The sequence below is a fragment of the Falco cherrug genome, chromosome 4 (assembly GCF_023634085.1).
Source record: "Falco cherrug isolate bFalChe1 chromosome 4, bFalChe1.pri, whole genome shotgun sequence".
NCBI classification, from domain to species: domain Eukaryota; kingdom Metazoa; phylum Chordata; class Aves; order Falconiformes; family Falconidae; genus Falco; species Falco cherrug.
The window spans coordinates 55,128,491-55,148,175 of NC_073700.1; positions in this window are offsets into that span (position 1 = coordinate 55,128,491).

Genomic DNA, 19,685 nt, shown 5'->3' on the forward strand with positions numbered 1-19,685 from the left:
TTCCTGTTTCTACTCTTTATTTTCCTTTTTCTTTTATTCTTTCCTTTCAGGCCATAATTAGACAACAGAAGAGAAAATTTTGTCAGTGAGTATACGATGACACAAAATCTCTGGTTGCACATTTAAGTGAATAAAGTTCAGTATCAGCAGAGACAAACCTATTTACATCAAGAACCAAATTAGTCCAGATAGACAAGATAATTAAAAAAATGTTTTCTCTTGAAGAAAGTATTGTAGGCATCCAAAAAGAAAATCACTCATGAATGTCATTGGAGAGTATGCTTCAAATTTCATTCGAAGTTGTTCTCTCTTCCAAGAGCAAAAGAAACTACCACAGCTCCTGAAAACGTACGTAATACAGTGACAAACGTGTTAGTACAGCACGATTTTTCACCACAACAAAGCTATGTGGGTGGCATTTGTCTCCCCTAACTGTTGGTATCTACTATGAAAATGACTCCAACTGAGCTGATGTCCTTTGTCTGCCTTCTAGTGAATGCACAGAATGCATTTTCAGAATGTGGTCACAGCCCCCAGTTTTAGACATCTACACTCCATTGGATCCATTGACACAACTGTTTAGGCTGCCTAGATCCGGAGTCAGCACTTACCTTTCTCTGGAAATTCCAATTCTGTGGCCATGAGAGCTGTTCAGCCTGCCAACCATGCCAGTGAAAGGACTATTACTACCATTTTTTAAACACTTCTGGGACATGACAAAATAAAGATTATTGTCTTCCAACTGGAACACAAAGGGGAATTTCCCAGACAGCTACTAAATCAGCCTGCATCAGGAACCAGATTTTTCTTTCACCCTGATTCTCTTGTACGGTCACATCGGCAGCAGCATCTCTCCAAAGGAAGCAGAATTATGGACCATGAAGTTTTTCCTGCTGCCTGCTCTCCTGACACACAGCATGTAGTGCTAGAGGAAACGGTACAGAAAAGTTAGCTTTCATCAGGATTACCTTTGTCTGAAGGCATCTTCAAAAATAGGCGTTTCTTCTCCCCAGACTTATGCTGGAGAGAGCAACCACACACTCCGCTGCTTAGAAGCAGGCAACTTGCAGCAGCGTTAATATACCGAGTAATGTCCATCTTCTAGCAGCAATGGATGTTAACCAAACAAACATCAACACACTTTAGGAGCAGGCCATTTTTGTGAGAAAGGACGTATGAATCCCTTACCATAAAATGGGAGAAAATCTTACATCTTTCCCCAAACAAAGATTCTCCTAGATGTGTTAGTTAAACACAGTTGTCTTGTGAAATGGTTGGTTTCTCTGGCAATCCTAGAAAATGTCACCACACTGAGGGTTAAATTCCTTTTTTATTTTTTTCCCTAAGTGAACATATTTAGCAACAATTGTCCTTTTGAGTTTCCTGTGCCCAGTGCATCACTGGGAGGTTGACCAATTTTTTTTTTCTTTTTTTTCCTTTTTGCCCTGCACATTGTGTTACATAAAATAACAAGTCTGCCAGGAATACTGGGCATGACACATCAGTGACTGTGCTAATGAAAGCCTTGGTGGTTCATTGCAAGCACAGGAGGTGAATAAACCATTGTTATTGCTATAGGAAAGTTTTCAGCATAGATCACAGTTTGGTTGTTTTTTTAATGTGCAGGAGAAATCAGGTCCAATCTTCTACTGTCATAAATTACAGAGCCCCACTGGAGCAATGCTGATTATTGGCTTGTTTTGATGAAGGCTTTTTTTATGTAATCTTCATCAGTTTTGTCACCCAGACTTCATCACTGCTCTATGCGCAAAGCTGTTTCACCACGGCTCAGCTGCTCAGGCTCACAGCTTGGCTTTGGCACAGTCCGAGGTGCTGATTCAACATCAGAGGTTTCTTTGTAATAGTGAATTTCTTTTAACTGCCAAGTGTTATAGGGCACTGGATGTTAGGCTGATATAAAAATAAAAGGGAGACCTTGAGGTGAAACTTGTGACCTATTTCCCAAGCAGAAAAGAGCCCTGAGGTGAACTTTGTCAGGTTTATCACACAGCCTGTGAAGTGTCAGCTGGACTTGTCAAATCTATGAGATCACATTGCAGCAGCAAAGTAGCTTAAAAATCTTAATACAGGCTGAAGAAATAAAGCAATAAAACAAAGTAAGCACAGGCAGAGCACATGTATGCCGCATAGAATGCTGTGCCAGAACTTCATAGTAAACAGATCATCTTGGGAGGTTACTTAGTCTTTCCTGCATCCCCAACTATACTTGTAATCCTCCTGAAAACAGTTTATCTAGGTTGTCTTGGAGACCGTCCTCAAGAACGGTGATTCTTGTACCCCTTTAGATGATCTACTCCAGTACTTACCATCAGAAAGGTTTCCTAACATCCAAACTTCCCAAATCTCCCTTGCTGCAATTAAAGCCCAACAACATGCATCTTAGAAAACAATTTATACCCTTGCTCTCAAAAATGTGTGAGATTTGTAAAGATTTTTTTTTCTAGATTCATCAACTCATTTTCTTACAACTTTCCTCTTGGTTTTCTGGACCTATATAAATGTAGTTCATCTGGTGTTTGCATGATTATAACATTGTGAATTTTCTCTACATGATAACCTCTTTTGTACTTCAGTACCAGTTTTACACTCACAAGGTTCATCATGAAGCCTAATCTTGCACCTCCAGAGTACTGCTGCCCCTTGTAACTCAGCAATGTTTGCAACTTTAACACCTGTTCACTACTCTACCACTCAAGAGATAAAATAATTGAAAATAACACACCAGAACAAGAACCTATCAGAGACACTATCTCAATAACATCTTCATTTTTTACAATGAACCATTGGTAACTACCTCTCAGGTGTAGTTTTTCAACACCTATGCACTTACTGTAGTTTCATAATCCTGGGTGGTATCGTCCTCACTTGCTTACAGGGACAGAAAACCAAAGTTTGACTAAGGTCAAGAGATAACATATCTATTGCAATTCATCTACATGTAACTCTTAAAACAAGAGAAAATCCTTAGCAATAGTGGCATTAATCTCATCTGACTTCAGAGAACTACCTTATGTTAGCTGCACTTGTTTCCCTTACAGTCAGTGGAAAGGAACAAGCACTTTTAGCCCTTGTCTCACTGAATCTCTCTATGCATCCACTTTGGACGCATGACACCAGAGACACCATTGCCCGTGTTTACCAGATCATCACTTCAAAGTAAACTTTGATACATAAACCTACTCTGTTTGTTTGTGACACAAATTATTAGCAAGACCTACCATATTTCTCCAGGAACAAGTGTAGAGCAGGTTGGCACTGGGGAAGTAGGAAGATGTGTCACATTGCCTACGCTGGTTGTAACAAAAACGTAAGTTACAACTGGAAATTAATAATAGTCCTGTAGACATGAACTATTACAGACTGAATCAGTTTCCTGGTGATTGTATTTCAGCAGGAAAGACTATATTTAGCCATGATTAACCAGTACACACACCAGTAAATCTGCTGAACTTCAGGAACCTTGTTCAGCAGTTACTTTACAGACTGAAGACCTGTGGGGCCCAGGTATACAGGCACATGTAGGCAACATACCTGCAAGGCCTTTAGATAAGTTTTCTCCTTTTTCACACTGAATCTCATCCTGATTGCATTCAGTCGCGTTTGGTCTTGCACAGCCATAGCAGAAGAGGACATGGCTGTCTAGCACATATCTGGCATCCTGCAAATCCCCTTGTGATCTGCATGTGAAAATACTGAACTTTCTAAATGATACTTTTCATCAGGAGGGTGGGTTTAAAGGAAATGCAATGACCTCCATCCTGAGGAAGATCTACTTTTCCTCTGCCATACATCAAGATGACATGAATCAACTTCAGAAAGTGTCTGTCTTTCTCCAATAGCTATAGAGGGACCTCAGATGATGAGCTTAAACTCAGTACTCAACTTCTAGATGGCTTAAGCTAGGTGAAATTAATCTTGTTCTCAGTGAGGATCTCCAAACTTCATTGACCTCTGGAATTTTCCATATTCTTAAGCCCAAGTATTTCTTTATACTCAAGTGAGTGAAGATGGGGTTGTCTTTAGCATGGCCAAAACACAGCACCACGCACACTACTACTTCTCTATTTTCACTGACACAGTCATCTTCAGTGACACCTAAAGCATCTTTGGTGATAAAGCTCTCCTATCAACTGCCTTTTCTCTCTTTTTATTGAAAGTACTACCTTTTTTCCCATTTCTGAATATTCAGGAATAATAACCATGGGTATTTGTGTGTCATTGAAGCCACAGTTTCATCCCTGTGCTTCAATGGGAACTGTAATTTGCTGTAAACATAGTTCAGCCTTTTTCTGAGCACTTTGTCTTCCTTGGGTTCACCAGCAGTTTGCAATGTGAGTCCTTATGTGACCATTTCTCTGGTTGAGTACATCTCCCTTTCTCTTTCACATTTTGTCCTTTTCTTTCTTTCTCATTTTTATCAAACGGATCCTCTTTTTCTTTCCAGGTTTGAAAATCCTGTTCATTAGAAGCCAAAATTACACATGAGAGTTGCCCTTCATTGTGGCTTGTTTTATCCCTAAACAAGGATGTGGAGGACACCAGCAAAGACATCAACATTGCAGCCAATTAATTAAAAATGAAATAAATACTGTAACTTTCAGTTCTCTCCCTACATGATAATGATCATTGCAAACATCTTACAAGCTTTACAACTTGAGATCCCATCTGAATGTAAAAATATACAATTAAATAAAAACAGATTGGGAGAGATTAATTATTCTTTGCAGTAGTAATTCCAAATAAATTCACACTTGTGGTATACATGTTTATAGGGGCCATAATTTTCCTTCCCTGTAGGAAAACATCAATATGAGGAAGCATGGAGTCAATCTAGAAAGTTTGCCAGAACTCAATGAGCTAAGTTGCTGAAAAAGTAGTCTGAGATGCGTAACTGGGGAGGGAGAAAAAAACCAATCAAACAACAACAAAAAAGTTTATAACTTATATTTGTTCCTAGCTTTCCTTCAGAGATCTAGGAACCATTAAAAGGTTTGGCCTTTCCAAAAGTCATATCCCGGTTTTGTGGTTGTATGAGTCTGTTTACATCTCACCGGTCATGAATGGTCCCTATCATATTTCCTCCTGTTTTTCCATCTCTTCCTGATGTTATAAGGAAATAAGACTCAAATGGTAAGTGCAGGCAGATTTGTACTCTGTAAGGGCACACCAGCACCTCACTGTTTGACACCGAGTGTGTTCACACTGATTCATCGATGCTGCATCACAACATAGAACAGAGATCCTGGCTTAGAATGAGCTTTCTGTAGGCCTTCATAGCTCCTGTGTCTAGTGCCGTCCCTGCACTGGACAGTCCCCATCCCACAGGTAAATTGGGGGCAGGGTCCGTGTTCAGAGGAGACTCAAACACGCTCACAAAGCAGTGACTTGGACAGAAATAGATGATGAATGTGCCCACCGTGTGGTGGTGTGTCACAGCTAGCTGGGTAGAAACTTTCCTATAATGGGTGGTAAAAGCCAGCCAGAGATGAACCCACTACAGCTAATGTGGCAGAGAGCTGGGCCACACCCTTCGTTTGTGCATTCATTCCCTTCATTCAGTGAAGGTTGGGATGATTGCACACACACACACGCACGCACACACACACGCACGCATGCGCGCGCACACACACACACACCCCCCACCTACCCCCCCCCCCCCCCCACAGTGTTTGCAGAGCTCTCAGTAATTCCAGACTAAGTATTTATATTCTGCTGTAAAAACATGTGTGTGTGTGTGCGTGTTTTTATATCACACGGTTTTCCAAGCTTTTTCTTCCAGTGGGACTATCGGAATACCTGTGACTGGTTCAAATGTTATCTTTGTAATTGTTAATTACAGCCTGTAGCCACATATTGCACTGACCTGTTAAATTCCCAGGAAGTGAATTAAAAAGAAAAACATTGCCACGTGCCACAAGGGTGCTTTAAGGGAAAGAAGGGACTCCAAGAAACAAGGCTTGTAAGGCAAAACCTAAGTAAAACCAAGTCAGAGGTAGGCATGCAAATTGAAAACCTTAATACCTGTTAACAGGGAAACTGGCTTAAATGAACCTCTTTTGAGCGAATTATAGGAGTCTGTAGGCTTTAGAGATTCCTCCCTGCTCTGCATTCCCACTTTGTCTCATGGCAGGAAGACCTGTGTGTCTTCAGAGAGAGTGGAACAGTGGGAGGAAGGATGACACTCAGTGGCCAAGACTTTCCGAACAAGGAAGAAACAGGGAAAGCCAGACAGATGTCTGGTTCTTTTGAAATAGCAGTCCTTTCCCTCACACAACAAATCTCACTCCAACAAAATTTCTGCCATAAAGTGGGATAGTGGATCCACTAGCTCCAGGTCAAGGAGAAAAGGGAGGTTGTGTCAACACTCATCTCTCATTGATATAAGAAAGGAAAGTTGATTTGCATGAGCATTGGATCAAACCATCATGAAACTGGATGGAGGCTGATTTTCTTCACATGCAGTGGTTCTGCATCTCCTTTTTTGCCTTTGCTGGGCAGGAGGGGAGATGGGAATCTCCTACAGAGTCCCTTTGGTTGGCCTGAAAGAAAGGGGAGAAGCCCCCTAGTCTGGTGGCATCCAGCAGAACTACTCAGGGTTTGACTCTCAGCTTCCCAAGAGATTTCTGAGGCAAACATTTAGCTCCATGCCCCCTAATCTGCTCCATCCTGTGGAAGAAGGAGCCATCTGGGATGAAAATATGTATAATGACCGAGGATTTCAGAATTTGCACTGAGAAAGATGCATGTCCTGGAAGGATGTGTCTCTGCTCAGCTGGTCATTTGCAACACAGGTGAGCAACAGAAACTGAACAGTGTTCCATAAATTAAGTCTGCCCCAGTGATTAATTCATTTTCTCATCATGACTGGGAGGAAAAGAAGAGTGATGATGGATGATATTCTGTGTTCTGAAAGATGACACAAATAGAATTTGGCAGGTTGGAGTAAGCACGTAGCTTGGGCTAGTGGGTCAACAGCATGAATATAAACGGTAGTTATGAGAGGTTTTTCTATTGAATGTTCTGGAATTCCAACCCTCCCAAGCTTCTTAAGGCACATCTAGACTACTTAAAAGTCAGGGACAACTGCCACTGTCACAGAGCAGTGGCGTTTCTGTTAGCAAAGCAGCTGCAGATCTGGATTAGGGTGTGATCCTGTTGCCTTTGGCTATCCACCACTGCAGAGCCACACAAGCGTACAGCCAGGGTGGGAAAGCTAATAGTGAAGCAAATGGCCCTTGAGAAGTTGGGCTCAACTGTGTGTTTCATATTAGAATTATGTTTGGATTGAATATGGCGGAAGGAAAAATGTCAGTTTATCTGAAAGAGGGACTGTCAAGGGAAATTAAAAAGGAACAGCTGAACTTTGTTGCTTGCATATACAGGCAGTTTTGGCTGGTAATGTTGCACAAATTGAGATGCAAACATTAGCTGAAGCTCAGCAGGTCTTGCTAAATAGCTGCTCCAAAATCAAAAGCACACTGGCCCTCTGGGAATACCAAGCATGCCTTCCAGACTAGAGTCCTCTGAGTGCCGTATAGATATAAGACCAACCACAGTTTGAGCCTCCACCATTCTGTAATCCTGCAGAGGTCACCAAATTCTTACAATCATTTTGGCTTCTATAGACAAGGAATTGCAATGGCTTCAAAGAGCAGTTCCCCCTCGCCCAGCTGGCACACCGTGACAGGGACTGGGACTGGCACAGACTGTGATGCAAGTTAATTAAAATAATAGTCATACCAAATGTAGCCCTCACTCTTCCTTCCTCTCAATCTGTGCAATGTAAGGAGCCTGAAATAGGACTGAGATGGGCAGTAAACATGTAGATTGAACAACTTCACACCACTTAAATGCATGGTCTTCAGTAAAATTGCAGATACTAAGTTTTCCAAAGGATTGGCAGTTTACATTATTTTGTTTACATTTAGTGTCTTCTACTCCTAAAAATCAAGATATATTAGGGATGTATTGTGGACACAGGAATAATTAAAGTAGATGGTTATCTTTAAAATATCTCCTGCCATCTGGACAGCATGAACATCCAATAAGGTAAGATTTGGATAGAAATTTCTGGTGCCTTATCCTATCCCAAAACATAGTTGAACTCAAATACTTCAAGTTGGTAGCATGCTAGTCTTTATTTTATTTCTCTGTTTTCATCTACCGGAGAGACACATATGAAACCTGCTTCAAGGTTTCTCCAGCTGTCTCAGAGAGAAGGGGATGATAGTTCCAGGTAGAGCCATTAGGACAGCTTAAGTTTGTGAACATGGAGTTGTTTTCATCAGATGGCATTGTGCGTTAGCCTTCCTTGCAACAAGCTGAAAAAATTAAGCTTCTTAGGCTTCATAATTAAAGATTTCTTTTCCTGCCCTGGATTGCATTTGCAGTTCTCCTTTGAACTTTCTCCATTGTTTAGATATCTCTTCTGAAATGTGTACTCCAGAGCTGGACACATCATTTAACAAATATTTTAAATGATGTAGTTTATAAAGGCAAGGTCAGTTCCCATCTTCTACTGAATGTTCTCCATGTACATCCAAAAATTGCACTGGCCTTTTCTTTTTGTAATAGTTCACACTGAGACAGCTATCGATGCTTCATTTGCCATCTGTCAAAGTTCTCCCCTCCCACACACAGAACCTGCAGTCCTGTGTCCCAGACACTTTACCCTCAGTTTGACATTATTAAAATAGATTTCATTGGACAGTGAATGTTTAGTTGTTCCTGTCCTATTGATTATTTACTAATCTGCCTTTGTGGTGATGGCAGAAAACTGAATGCACAAAGATATTGTATTCTAGTGAGGTGGTTCCTAAGCATTAGATAGCATTGGACCAAGATTATCTTTAGCTTTTTCTGTCTTAGGTGCTTTACTGAAGCCTGAGAACTTGGAAGATCTCTGGAAAAGTGGATGATATAGAGTCATTGGCTGACATAATAAATCACTTCCAAAAGGGTCTTTTCTGCTGACCTCATGATCTTACTTATTCTTGATGTAGGGTCCTTCATTTTCTTGTCAGGGGAACAGATAACTGTACTACTGTTGTCTCATTGAGCAACATTCTGTCTAGTCTTTATTATATTTTTTAATATATATCTAGAAAATATTTTAAATATATAATCTTTATTGTTTTGGTACAAGGATAATCTGTCTTTCCTACCCAGTTCTGGAAGCCTTCTTAGTTCTGTCTGATGTCTACTGAGTTTAAGCTAAAAAATTTCTCAGTTCTCTACTTTGTACCTATTTCAGTAACTTCACCTGTGGCAGGTTCCTGCAGACTGTTCTCTTCAAACATTTTATTTGTTGCTTTTCGGTTTTGAAGACACACTCTGGGTTTTCCAGCTCTCAGGTTCCTGATGTTTGTATGTTCCCTAGTCTCCCCTTATTTCTTGACTCTTCCACACTTACCTGCAATGTGCAGCAGTATTGGGAAAATCCAAAAAACTCCACATCACCCCTTCATACTCTTGGCAATGTGGCCAGCAGTTCATGGACACCTGGACTCTTTGGTTCCTTCAGGATTATCAACATGAAGAGAAACATTTTGAGTCACACAGAAGTTTCCAAAATGTTCAGTATGAATCTTTATGTCAAAATCTATAGTCACAAACCAGACTTGCAGAACAAGCAGCTGGTGAAATTACTTCTCTGGCTCACTGTACTGTGTCCACATGGTCTGGAAAATAGGTGAGGAATGGCTGGGGTTCAGGGCTTACACTCCTGTCCTTCCTTGTGCTCATAACACTCCAAAACTCTCCAGTGATTCCAGTGTTATGGGTTTCACTCAAGGATGGGAATCAGGACATTTGAGAGGTGAGGGCTTAGGGTCTCACAATGTACTTGAGGCCCAGCTGAAACCGTCACTCTTCTAAATGTTTGTTTGCATTGACTTTTCCAGGATAAATGCTCAGTGTGGCTCACTCTAACCATAAAATCTATGAAAGAAGGGGAGAATAATACATAATGCAGAGTCCTAAATGATGAAGATCTTTCATACTTACAGGAACTTTTGCTTGCACAGTGGTGGGTACTGAATTGCCCAGAGAGCACATTCACTGCCAACTACCTAAAGTCTTGATATCTTTGGCAGGATTGCATAAATAATGTTTCTTCTGGAATAACATGTTCTTGAATGGCTTCTCCAGTGTATTTTCTGCACATATGTTTCCTATTAGTAGCAGATGGGGAAGTCTTACCCAAGAGCACTTGTATATCCAGTTTACAGAGGTGAAAAGGAGGAACCTGAAAGATTTCTAACACTGATTCTGGTTTGAAAACTTTCTGGTCTGCCTTATGCTTCTTTACAGTTGTGTATGTGTTAAAGGACATGAAGCCTGTGCAAGACTTTTGATGCTTTAGGACCACTTCCCACAGTTGTGATCTCTGAGAATTAGGTAACTCTTCAGGTTAGGAGTGAAGCCAAATATTAAAACCAACTATCATGTCGATATTTTTATAAAATAAAACAAAAAAGCCCCTCTACATTAGGCACTGTGAGGTAATCCCATTTTAAGTGGATGTGGGGGTAGAAAAATGATGATGGATTAACAAGTTTATATCAGGAACACATTGCATGGAAACTTCATATTGCCCAATGAATCCAGATAGCACAATCAGTGGACTCGGGGGAGTCAGTCAGCAGACCAGGGCATGGTGCAATTTTTCTGTCTAAACATCAGTATCTGGCGCTATTTTATGGATCACAGTCTCTTGCCTGGCCTCTGGCAGGCACAGCAGAAATGAGGGCTCTCCTTGTGCCGTCTCTCTGTCGTATCTGCCAGCCCTATGTGGATATCTCAGCTACCCAATGGTAAAGAGATTCCTAGCTTAAATGGTGGGTGGTAATCTAAAATCAGTGCCCAGGTGTATGACAGTTGTGTGGGGCTCCTTATATTGACAATAGATAAAGATCAACGTGGTCGGATGGTAACACAGCCTCTTGCAGCACAGCGTACAAAAGAGATGATGCAAACCATTCCCTGGAAATACCAACTGCTCCCGAGAGGGGAACCTGCCCCTTCATTTTCAGAGGACTAGAGGTGAGGTGGACCCCAGGCTTTAGATCACACTCAGTGCACATTCATCCAATACTGTTTCTCTTACCAGGAGAGGATGACCTGTAACTCAGCCGTAAGGAATCACTTCAGCCTCACCTACTTGCCCTCGGAAGCCTCTCTGACACACACACAGGCTTGTGCTAGCACTTTCCACGTTCACAAACACACAGGACTGACACGACCTCATTCCGGGGCTGGAAACATAATTAATGATGTGTCAGAATGACTCACATCACCACTTACCTCATGTTTCCCCTTCTACATCTTAACTCTGCATAGTCTTATTTTCCAGCTGCCACCGCTGTGCAGGTGGCATACAGACCTGTCCACTCTGAATTTTCATCCTGCTCAGTGTGGCTTCTTCTCTTCACCTCTCTTTGAGAAACTAGAGATAAGCTGTAAAGTTTCATCATTTTCAAAGTTTCCATGTTGTTGGGAAAGACTGTCATGCCATTAGCCTTCCCACTTTGCTGCAATTAATATATTATTGGAAATTACTCTTTCTGTCCATCCACAGAAAGGCAGATCTCATTTGGGCTCTTACCATCTTGTATCTTTTGTTTCAGATCTTAACTTACACAACCTTACCTGGCTACTACACATCCTGAATTCTCATCCACCTTTGCCTAACTGGGAGTTATTGCTATGTCATCTTTCTCCTCTGATTCCTGGCCTCACTGCTTTTCTATCATATGAACCAAACTGCTTGTTTTCAATCTCAGATGCTTTCATGGAGCATATTTATCTTCTTTTTATCCAGTATTAACAAGCTGATACAAATCTCTAAGCAGGCAGGGAGGACAAACCTCCCTATCTGTTTAATTTTCAAGCGATCTCACCTTAGATTTTTTTTTCCCAGGTTAAGTTTTTCACACTCAAAAATTATTTGTATGTATGTTCAGAACATGTTTATTGTTCTTTACTTGCCTTTTCAGAGAATCAGAGAAATTCAGAGATATTGGTAGATCCTCTGTATTGGCCACCATTTCCACGTAGATTCATTCCAAATGGCACTAGACTCTATCTTTAGGCAACTGAATCAATTAGTAAAACCAATAGAGCTTAGGGACTTTTGAAGCTTATATTATAGAAAATGCATACATTTGACCAGTTTAATTATTCTCTAGACTCCACTGATTATATTGATTGGACATCCACAAACTGCAGTGGGAGATGGGACCCAGTTCCATGTAGACATCTAGATGTGTACACCTAAATATAAATGTCTTCATCTCTGAGGTAAAACCCAGCACATATTCCTAGACAACCTGCTTCATAGGATGCTGCCTGCATCCCATTATGTTTCTTGAGATGGCACAATTTCAAGTAACAGCTGGAAAAAACACCTGTAGAAAAAAATACCATATATTTCTCTATTTGTTGGATATTATTTTTGAGGGCTTTTATTTTTATTTTTTTCTGGAAGCAGAAGGTTTGGAGGCCTTCCAAGGAAAGTGTGATCGGCATATACTAGGTTTTGTTCAACAGCCAAATGTTATGGACGATTATATATGAAACTGAAAGAGTCATATTGAAAGGATCAGTTTATTTCTTGTTCCAAGATACTTCTCAAAAAATGATACCTAGATGCAAACATTGATAAAGTAAATGCATTCACTTCAGACCATTAGGAGTGTTTTTAAATTGTAATGTTAACATATTGATTGTACACTTGCTTACTAAAATATTTTTATACTTCTCTATCCAACCTGAATTTAGATCTCTTTAACTGTGAAGACCTATTTATTACTTGGAAAACTGTTCCAGGACCTGACAGAACTCACTGTTATGAAGTTGTTTATTGCATTACATTTAAATTACCTTTTGCTTCTATTTTATGCCATATTCCTGGTTATATTCCATGACATTAATAGTGCCAAGTCCTTTTTTTCTTTGTTGCACTTACCCTCCCATTACTCTAGGATTGCTTTTAGGCCCCTGAACCATTGTTGGATTGGGTTATTTATAAAACTTTTTTTCCCCCATAAATATTAGCTCTTTCATAGCCTTTGCTGTTTCTCTGAATTCATTCCAGTCTCTCTCCATTTACATATTTTACATGTAGAATAATGTAGTTCACAATAGTTTTTTCCAGCCACAATATGTCACATGTAAATATTAAGCATTAAAAAAAAAAAAGTCTTTCTGTGGATTGTCCATCTGTATTTTAGGATTATGATGTTGCCATTTCTTGCACACTTAGCACCTTTCATTAATTGACAAACATGATAAGTCTGAATGCCTAAATTCTGTGTTGCATCAGTTCTAAATCAAGTGTTGACTTCTGTAAGGAGCTGTATCTATTCTGAAGAGAAATGAGAGGTTCTGCATAACGTTTTCCATCATGGATTTATAGTGCCGTTTGGCAAAGTAATATGCCAGTTATTCACAAGAACAAAAACACAGTGAACTCAAAATATCCAGTCTATTTTTTTTTTTCTTACCACAGGTTAAAATTAGAATAAAATAATCGGCTAGATATAAACTTGGTGAACTTACAGTTTCCAGCTGCATTTTTTCCTTTACCACCTGAAAATGTGAAGCTAACTGACCTGGGTCCAATTTTGAACCAGTTTACCCAAATGTAAATAAGCAATTGAAACTGAGAACATATAGAATGTAAGAATAGTATGTTGGGACCCCTAGGCGATATTATTTGCTAGCACAGAGTTTCCCAGTACAATAAATGGAAATGATCCAAGAGAAGAAAACAATGAAGTTATCTATGGTGGTGTACCGTGAAAGAATAACAGAGAAAAAGCATTGTTGTCGGAAAAAGCAGCTGGAGTTGTAAAGGTACCCTTCTTGCAATGTGTTTGTGATGCTGTAATCAATTCTCTAAAAAGCAGAGCATTAATGAATAGGCTATTATACAGCAACTTACTCCAAGGCCTGGTTCTTTTCCAGGTGATTGTCAGCTTCACCCTGTCTGTGGTGTGAACACGCTGGCCCTGGGCCTTTGATTCAAGTCTAAAAGTGCTCCTCAAAGAGGCTCCATCCCAGCACAATTCTCCCATATGCTATGAATTGCCATTTCATGGTTAGTTATTCTGTCGCTGACCGCAGCAGGCCATGGTCTACAGCAAAGCCTATATTCAGAGAGATTAAGTAACATATAAACCCTCTTTAAGGCAACACCACACTATGTAAATAATATACTAAGGCCTCCCTTGCTATGTGGCACATCCACCCTATGCTTTATGTCTCCTAACACAGTGGAACTCCTTTTGTGTAGGGTCACGAGAAGATGGGCTTAGGAAGACAAACTTTGATTTTCAGGGGCCACAACATTTTTTAAAATTACTATAAACACCGAGAGAGGTTGGAAAACACTCTTTGATCCTGCTGCACTTCTTACAAAGTACCCATAAAAAGTTAAGTTATAGCAGAAGAGTTTCGATAGCAACTTCTATGGTGACAATGGATGGAAATAGAATATGAGAAAAGAGGCAAAAAAAGGTCCTAGAAAATAAGAAACAGAAATTAATCAGTGATACATGGCCTTGTTGAGGATACAGAGTGAAAGCAGATTTCTTGCATTGTTTTGAAAGTTTCAAAGGAGGAAAAAACAACATATTTCAGGCTGGGGTTTAACTGGTATTTGGAAGACTTCCAGTGGTCACTGACTGAGCCTTGTGCTTTAAAATAAAATAAAAATGGCTTGACAAACCACTGGGAATTTGTGTAGCCAAGGAAAGAAGAGGGGGGCGGGCAGAGACACATTCCTAACTCTCGTCTGGATGGGATCCTGGAGTGCACCAGTCCTTATCTTGTGTCAAGGATATATGGTAAAAGCAAGTCTGGGGATGTAAAGGACATAGGGGCTACAGAGCTCTCGGAGTATTTCCCGGGTGATCCAATAGCCAGGGGCTCAGCGTTTGCTGCTCTGCACACCCTCTTCTTCTGCAAAACATTCAGAAATGTGGTTTACATTTTGAGCTTCCTAAGCAACATGGAAAAGACAGGTATGCTTAAATGAATAATTATTCAAATGATGTTTTCTAGGATTTATAAATACATTGATTCAGTATGCAGATTAAAGCCTGAAAATTGTTCTTAAGAAAATCACTTGAAGCAATTTAAAAAAAAAAAAAAAAAAGCACGGAGGTAGATGATGCAGATATTGATCTTGGTTGAGTTCTCAGTGCCAAGGGACAGATGGCATGCACTGATGCATGCTAATAGTCATACAGATCAGCTTTTAGTATACTATTTGTCAACATGAAAAGAAAATCATGATATGTAACCTATTGTTATTTTCTACTATTTTCATTCAGTGCTGCCAGGAAACATATTATTGGGACTGTACTATACATCAGTATTAGTGAGTGTTCAACTGAGCATGACCCTACACGATGACCAAAAGTATGTTTTTAACTTTCTGCTCCCTACTTTCCTGCATTCTCCTCCACATTCAAAAGCAACTCTGAGGGTGTAGGGCCACACTAAAATCAAATGTCTATACAAGTGTCTACAGCACTTGAACAGCACGTGCTGTTCCAGAGAATCATACACGGACGAAAACCACATTGGCTAAACTTCTCTGTACACTCAGCAGGGAAAACAAGACTGAGTTGTGATTAGAAATTTGGCTACGTGACTTCCACCAGCACAGGTGAGAAACCAGTGAGCTACAGCATCCCATTCCCACAACTATGGATAGGGCCTGCAACAGTGGAGTTTCATCCAGCTTCAGTGTTTCAGCCAAGAAGTTTGGCAGGTTGAAATCATTCCCTGGTGTTTCTGAAGAGTTGTTATCCTACCTCTCCCAGTGAAAGGTCTGGGAAGGCAGCCACAACATGCTAGAGTTGACGGTAGCAACTTAATGATGTAAATGGTTGTGTCCTGGACCCACTGAGTTTGGTAGTGCAAACACAGACAATTTCAGTCACCTGCATCCACAACATACTGCTACAGGAGATGAGGTGGTGTGATTATACAGTTCCTGCCCCAAAGGCTTGCTCCTAACTATACTAGGGGAGACACTATGCTACACTGCACTGCAATAATCTCTCATCTTTCCTAGCAGTCTGCCGTGTTTTTCCATTTCCATTGGCTTGGCCAAAGGGCTTCTGTATTTTTTTCCTTTAATGTTATGCAACAAGAATATCAGGTAGTAAGATCAAGCATCTTGATGCCTGGCTGATTCATCACTTAGGTTTATTAACTAAGTTAGTCACTGTGGAGCCTTAGATGGAGATGGGTAGACAGGAGATGGGATGGGCATGAGATATTATTTCCAGATTCTTTATCTTCCTGTTGTGGTCAGTGTTCAGAAGCAACAAATGCCAGTCTCCACACTGAAAAATGCAGACAAAATTTCTCTACTCTAGACTTTTGTCTTCTCTGGATTAATATGGCAGTAGTAGTATACTAGCAGTATACTAGTAGTAGCCTACCAGTAAACAGTAGAAATATAATTGGCAAGCACTAGAAAAATTCCCATGATGACAGCAAAGGGTTTGTGCAGTACAAAAGGTAGGAATAAATGGTCTTAGAGTCTTTTCTGACCTTGAAAACCAACAAAGTCTAATGCAGCTTGAAATCCCTTAGGCACATTAAAGAAAGACCCTAAGAGGACAGCTGAATTAAATTAGACTTAAAAGCCATCATCCTTGGCACTGGCCAGTAGTGCCTAGTACAGAGATAAGCAGTGTGATTTTCCAATGGGATAAATTATAACCTGCTTCCAGTTTTGATTTGACTGCTTCAAATTCATGAGCTGATTGAGAAAAAAAAAAAAAAAAGGGCTCTGATATTGCTGAATGCGATAAATGGTGCCATGAAAGAATAGTCTTAGGTATGCATCCCCATAAATTTGACTGAGATAACAACACGATTTTATTGCACATAAAACAGTCTCTTCAGCTGCTGAGAACTACAGCCTGATTTCAAAAGCTGTCCTTTGCTGACATCTTCTATATCCTGTCCCTAATCTCCTAAGCCATCTCAGCCCTGAAGCACAAATATGAGAGAAAAACATGGAGATACATTTTCATCTCATGTGTTTCCTCTGCTTGGATGTGAATGGCGTTCAGAATATCTTAGCTAGCCCATGCACAAAGAGGACACGTGGGTTTGGCAACATCTGTTTCTTGGAAGTGAGCTGCATGACCTCTTCCACCATCAAATTAAATTCACCACTGTTAAAAAAGAACCAGTACTGTATTCTTGCTTCAGTAAACACATAAAGCTCCATCTTACAAGCAGTTAGTTCTTTCTCCTCTTCTTCTGCTTCTCCCATTACAATGCTGTTCCCAAACTTCACAGAACCACAGAATGGTCGAGGTTAGAAGGGATCTCTGGAGATCATCTAATCCAACGCCCTGCTAATGCAGGTTCTCCCAGAGCAGGTTGCACAGAGCCACGTCCAGGCAGGTTTTGAATGTCTCCAGAGACCCCACAGTCTCTCTAGACAGCCTGTGCCAGGGCTCCATCACCTTCACAGTGAAGTTCTTCCTCATATTCAGATGGAACTTCTTGTGTTGCAGGTTGTGCCTGTTGCCCCTTATCCTGTCGCTGGGCCCGGCACCATCCTCTTGACACTCACCCCTAAGATACTTATAGATGTTGATAAGATCCCCTCACAGTCTTCTTCAGGCTGAACAGGCCCAGCTCTCTCAGCCTTTCCTCATCAGGGAGATGCTCCAGTTCCCTCATCACCTTGGTAGCCTCCGCTGGACCCTCTCCATTAGTTCCTTGTCCCTCTTGAACTGGGGAGCCCAGCACTGGACACAGCACTCCAGATGTGGCCTTGCCAGGGCAGAGGGGGAGGATTACCTCACTTGACCTGCTGGCCACACTCCTCCTAATGCGCCTCAGGGCACCATTGCCCCCTTGGCCACAAGGGCACACTGCTGGCCCATGGGCAATTTGCTGTCCACCAGCACTCCCAGGTCCTTCTCCACAGAGCTGCCTCCCAGTAGGTCAGCCCCAGCCTGTGCTGGTGAATGGGGTGGTTCCTCCCCAGGTGCAGGACCCTGCACTTGCCTTTGCTGAACTTCATAAGTTTTCTCTCTGCCCAACTGTCCAGCCTGCCCAGCTCCTGCTGAAAGGCACTGCAGCCTCCTGGTGTATCACATGCTTCAGTGGAAGCATGGTTAGGAAAGTCTAATGTCAAAATATATACATATTACTTTTCAGATAATCCCCACTATTCCTGTGCCATGCTTTACCTCAATCAATTCTTCTCTTTCTCTCCTTCATCTTCTCTCAACGTAGTTAAAATGAACAGCCAAAGCCTGTCTCACCCATTGCTTTTAGTCAAGTCCTTATACTCCCTGCTCTGAAGCCAGGATGACCAAATTAAAATAGACATAGAAACACTTCAGTGTTCTAAATTGGCAAGATTTAAAAAGTTTATAAAGGTGAGCTTTGAGTCAAATTAAATTGTATTTCTATTAAAGTTCATCTTGTCTTCTCACATATCCATTCAAACTGTCTATAATTTCTGGAAGCCCTATGGTTATCAAATATTCCAGAACTGAACTCAAGCAGCCATCCTGGTTTCTAATCTAGATTGCTTCCATATGGGGCATCTTTTGGCATCATGTGCAGAGCCTGACAACATCCTTATGCAGTCTGGATTACATTTCATGTGAAATGAAATTATGCTTGGGGAAGAAAAATGTATTTCCTTGGTTAATATGCTTACCAGGAAGCACCTTCTTCATTTTTTCCTTCTACTGTTCGTATTCCATGTTATGTTATGGGCAATATAAGAAGGTCCAGACAAGCCCTTCTTTGCTGGCACAATAAAGACGTATTTCTCTAGGTTTTTAGACAGTTGAACTAAATTATCACCAATGTCTTTTATGGCCACAAACTAAGAAAACTAGGTGACCTGTATCAGGCCTGACCTTGTACTGCTTATTGGGATGAAGAATTCAATTTACTTCCCTGTGTGTGAGACAGGGGGACGCACCAGCAGATTCCCCCTGGCTGGTTGGAGCCAGCGGCTGGATTTGGGACCTGCACAGTTTAAGGATACTGGGAAGGGTAAAGTGGGAGGTGATGACCCATTAATGCTCCCCTGGTTAAAATATCTCCATGTGGTTTATATTACTTAACAATAGCATGCAAATCTTACTTCTGCAACTACAGCCTTCAGACCTTTTTTCCCTTTGGCTTTCAGATGTAGAATATAATTTTTTATATACCTCTGGGCACTGTTGTTGGATGCTAACCAACGCTGTCAAGAACTTTGCTCTTCTCAGAGACTTTTAGCTGTTCACTTAGAGTAAGTATTCTTCAGTGAGCAGAGAAGCAGGATATTGGAGTCAAGATTAAGTCCTCCCATCTCCCAGCACTGAATCAAATAAAATCTTTTTCCTCCCACACACTGCTATCTCACCTTAACAACAAAAACAACCTGCTGATCTCTCTGCAGACAGAAACCTTCAGAGTTTTTATCAAAAGTGCAAGAAAGGTACTGCAAAATTTCTCAAGCACACCAGGCAAGAATTGCCATAATTCCTTTCAAATTATTGTCTGTTATTTTCTTTGAAACCACTGGATGAATTGGATCAGGAGCAAGGGAGTGGGTTATTTCCTGTACCAAAACCACACTATAAATGAAGACAAGAAAGTTTTGCTCCCCTCTA